Here is a 4,904-nt window from a genome sequence, read left to right on the forward strand (position 1 = left end):
GTCCTATACGTTTAATCTACAGATATGGAGCCCATGGATATAGGGGGCTAACTTTATTTATGGATGTTATTTTTTTGTCTTCACTTTTGTGAGCAATAATAATGTACTGATTAATGGCCTAATCAAGAGAACTTTATACTTTTTATTAAAAAAATAATTCTTCAAAGCATAAAAATTTGCTCCTTAATAATTAGTAGATGTGCAAAACATTACCATTGAAATCTACCTGATGACTTTACATTCATGCTCAGGTGCCAAGGATCTTAGAAAGTAAGTGACTGTGACTAGTAATAATCAGATACATAGAGATTAGAGACGCATGTACAAACATCTAAGTGTTATTTGCATTAAAAATGAGCTTTTCTGTATGAAACAGTAGATTCTAAAATGAAATAGAGATCTTTTTTAAAGGTTAAAACCTCATTCAGTTTTAGGTTTTATAGGGTTTATACTGAGTACAATAATGTATAACTGTATTAATTCATGTGTAAACCTAAAAGTTTACAGCCAATTCTGAAAGAGATGCATCTTAGCTTTAGCTCAGGAAATTGTTATTGAATATGTCAATGTTGTTGTAATGAAATGTTTCTTATAAGTTTGTGGTTATTAAATAAATAATTAAAAAAAAGGAACTTGGAGCACTTGTTAAACCATCTCAAGCACATCCACAAACGATCTTTTACATTATAGCCTGATTGTCCACATATTCGTCTAGGATAAGGCAGACTTTGTAAAGTGGCATGACCTAAAAGCTGTTGAAGACGTTTTACTAGTATTTGTACCAGTTGTGAAGCCAACACTCAGACTTCTGAAGAATACCCAATCCCTGATAGTTTAACTCTTTCTGACTGTAGTTTTAGGTCAGTTTGAAGCCCTTAATCATATTCTTTCACGTGCATCTCTTGCAGTTTTGGTATGTCTTCATCTGCCACAAATATGGTGATGGGAATTTGACAAATTATGGGATGAAAAGTCATTATTTTTTTAATCACAATTAATTTGATGTCTTAATATTTTCTATTTCCAAGAAAATGGTGATCGTATCACTTTTGTGCACATTTACTATTTCTATTTTGATAGCTTGTACACCGTTGAGAAGATATGGTGAGCCAGTTAGCTAAGCGATAAAAAATACCTTTTGGTAACTTACTGCTCATTTCTCTTTGCATTTTTTCATATACACAGAAAAGTATGTAGGTTTATTTTTATATACAAATAGACCTTTATCCACACGCATCAGTTTACAATCTGTGCCTATAGTAGAGGCCTTTAAGGTGGCTGTCTGATGCCCTACACGTTTTATTCTCTAAATGTTTGTGACATTGCTAACGCAGGTTGCAAAGAAGGGGCTGTGGATATCTATCAAACTTTTAAATGTTTTACTCCCTGATGCAGGTTCAGTAAGATGGACCCCAAAGACCCAGCCACACTTAGATCTTGCTGTACAGAACCTGTTGAGTAATGAGCCTTCAGCAATCTGTGCTCTGAAGGCAATCCCAAGAGAACTCTTTGCTCCATTATTCAATGCAGCCTTCAAGAGTGGGAATAAAAATACCTTTACAGCAATGGTAGAGATTTGGCCCTTTACCTCTCTCCATATTGGGACATTAAGTGTCCAGGAGCCACAGCGCGAACTCCTGAAATCCATGGTTGTGAGTCTTCCATTACTTCCTACCCACGACTCAGCTCTTTGGTAAGGTGTGTGTGTGTGTGTGTGTGTGTGTGTGTGTGTGTGTGTGTGTATCCGTGTCTGTGTGTATCTGTGTGTCAGTGTCTGTGTCTGTGTGTCTGTAACAGCACACAGCCTGCTCTTCTCTAAGAATTAATGTAAATTCTGAAAAAGAACATGAGGCAACAGGCCATTGCACTGTTGGATACAAAATGTAAGTGATCTTTGGTACTACTAATGGATTTACAAAGTGAGTGTTAATAAATAGAAGACAGACATGAGTGACTAATGCTGCTGAGGATTGGAGGAGAACAAAGGATAGGAAAAATCATAAAGCATGTTGAGGCTTTATGGGAAACACCTGCTTGTATAAGAAATGCAGACGAAGGATAAAAGAATTAATCTAAGACTGTCCAAATCTATGCACTTGAAGTAATCTCAAGTGAATAGCTTGTTCCATTGTACATTACTGCTTTCATGGGTGGGTATAAGAAGACACACAAATGGTGAATGTTTGACCCTTCTTGTGTTTCTATATGGGACACTAAGAGTACACAAGGCACATATTGACCCTTGATTGACAGTGGTCAGTTCCTTCCTGCACAGAATTCTATTTCTCTGTAAGACAATATATAATAATGATATGGTAAGATAGCAAGAGAGGACCAGCTGATCTCCCAGTGTTAGCTAATGGTGAATGCTAAAAATGGATATGTGGTGGTTTTTCCAACAGTTGAAATTATCTTAAAGATGATGTTACAAAGGGGATTTATTTTTGTCATAGTGGTGGGTAAGGGTACTATTGATAATTGATACATTACATAGGATTTTCCTGAATTAAGATTGTGAGACTTAGTAGAGAACACAAGATAGAAAAATTAATAAAGACTTGTATTTATGTAGGAACGACTTGTTGATAGTTGTATATAGAATGAGGATAAAAAAAACGGCTTTTGTCCCTGCATGTTGTCATTGATCCTGCTGGGTTCTACTAATGTTTGCTGCCTATTAGATGTTCTGTTTTCTCTTTTCCCTACAGGAGCTATAAACTGAGGGTCCTTAATTTAAGACAGGATGCTGGCTGCAAGACCGTATGCCCTGAAATCAGTAGTAACTCACCAATCTGTTTTTACTCTTGTGCTTACTCTGAACACGCTATTCTGAAAATAGAAATCCAGTATAGTATTGAAAACTCAGAATCTGAGAGTCAGTCTTCCAGGCAGCCTATGGAATTACTAGTGGATATTTCTCTCGATAGTACTTTGAGGGACAGGGAGTTTTTGTCTTTGCTTGTGAGTAAAGAAGAGCAGAGCTTAGGGTCCTTGCACTTCCGCTGCCGAGATCTGCAAATTGATAAACTGAGTAATTGCAAAAGCACCTTGAGGTTACTCAATCTGAAATTTGTTGATCACCTGGCAGTTGATCAGGTTTCTCTGAGTGAAGTCACTCCTCTTTTCTCTCAGGTGGCCCACCTGGCGAGACTTAGTCTGTCTAAAATCACTTGTAGATTTTTGAATGGGAATGTCTTTAAAACTTTACCACTCACATTAAGCGTATGGTGAACTTAAAGGTGCTCAACTTGTCTTTGTTCTGCCTCACAAATCATCTCAGAAATCTCCTCAGGTGAGGACTTTGTCTAGTCACTTGGGTTTTATGAAGAGTCAGCCTGATTTTAAGACAGGAGAGAAAACATACTTGGTTATTCTTCAGCTTCACATAAATCTTTTCTCCTTCTATGGCAGCATAGGCAATCCTGAAAGCCTAAAAGTAGCCAAGACAATGTGTCTTTCCCCTATGGAGTAGAAACGCAGGATTACAAAATTCAAGCTAGTTAGTCAACCATATGCGGGCATTATGGTAATTCCAACCATATAAATGTGAAAAGAACGTAGCATTGATGCCTAGCACCACAGCCAGGCACCCATAGTTCATAATGTCAGATCATTTTGCTAATCTGTTATTTCCAAGATTTTGACCATGAACATAGAATTTCTCATTTAAGAGCTTACCCAAGGGAACTTTCAGAATATTTGTTGCTCCCTGTGTCTTATTTTCACCAAATAGGTGAAATAATTCCACCTTTGATTATGTATGTATTACATCAATACATTGATTAATATTTTTCACTAAATATTTCACACAAACTTCTACAGTAATACATTGTGCATATCTGAAGGTTAAAATATTAGTTTTCAGACTAGAAAGAATCTTTACCAGAGATGCACACTTATTAAGTGCATGTAAGCCCACACTTAGGTACTGCAAAACAATTTTAGAAAATAGTTTATTCTAGGTGTACTTTGCTTCATTCTGCCCGCCATCTTGAGATATATTTTTCTGTTTTCTCCCTACAGAATCCTGCCATCTGGCTTGAATTTCTTATGTCGGCCTTTTTGTGAACTTTCTTACAATGACTTCAAATTTCTGTCCCTGCATCCTCACGCCAGTCATCTAAAGCGTTTGAATCTTAGCAACAACTCAATGGATTGGAAAGATTTTGAGCCTTTTCACAATCTCCTGGAGAAAGTCTCAGGTACCCTGCAACATCTAGCCATAAACCATTGTCATTTAACAGATTCTACCATCTCTGTTCTCCTCTGAGCACTAAGCCACTGTTCAATTCCATGTGCTTAGCGTTACCTGTAACCCAATTACTATGTCTACGCTCATAAGAATTCTTCAGCACTTAACACCCTTGACAGAGCTAAAATATGTGATTTATGCTATCCCTGTGCATTGCTATGGAAGATGGCATTTCCAGGGCAGTTTAGACCAAGACAAACTTGCTGATGTACAATCACAATTGAAGACGATGCTACAGATGGCCCAGAGGAGTGATATGAACTGGGTCACTTTATCTGATTAAATTTCACAGTCAAACAGAGTTTCATCCTGGTACGTGCCTTTTAAGTATCCAGTGTTCTTTCCTGGGTACCACAGACTCCATATATAAGATTATTTTGTTGTTAGAAAGCTATAGTTATGAAATATGGACATGTAACTGATCTCTTTAAAGAATAACTCTGAGAAAAAAATGGAGAGCTTTGAGTGTTCATATGTGTCTCTTGTCTATTGTTCTTGATATACTTCATCTTACTGACTCTAAAGTACCTGTGTACACAATTTGGAATGATCGTGTCATCGAATGCCATATCCCTGTCCACACTATTCATTTACTTGTTGGCAATTCACACTAGCCACAACAATCTGAACTTTCTTGTATATGTTCGTGAAG

General features: G+C 37.0%; 1 pseudogene; it reads left to right on the forward strand.

Annotated features, from left to right (window-relative positions):
* The first annotated feature begins 1,405 nt into the window (after nucleotides 1-1,405).
* On the forward strand, nucleotides 1,406-4,535 carry LOC103724733 (annotated as a pseudogene).
* The last annotated feature ends 369 nt before the right edge of the window (nucleotides 4,536-4,904 follow it).

The sequence above is a fragment of the Nannospalax galili genome, unplaced genomic scaffold (genome assembly GCF_000622305.1).
Source record: "Nannospalax galili isolate Female #2095 unplaced genomic scaffold, S.galili_v1.0 scaffold1188, whole genome shotgun sequence".
NCBI classification, from domain to species: domain Eukaryota; kingdom Metazoa; phylum Chordata; class Mammalia; order Rodentia; family Spalacidae; genus Nannospalax; species Nannospalax galili.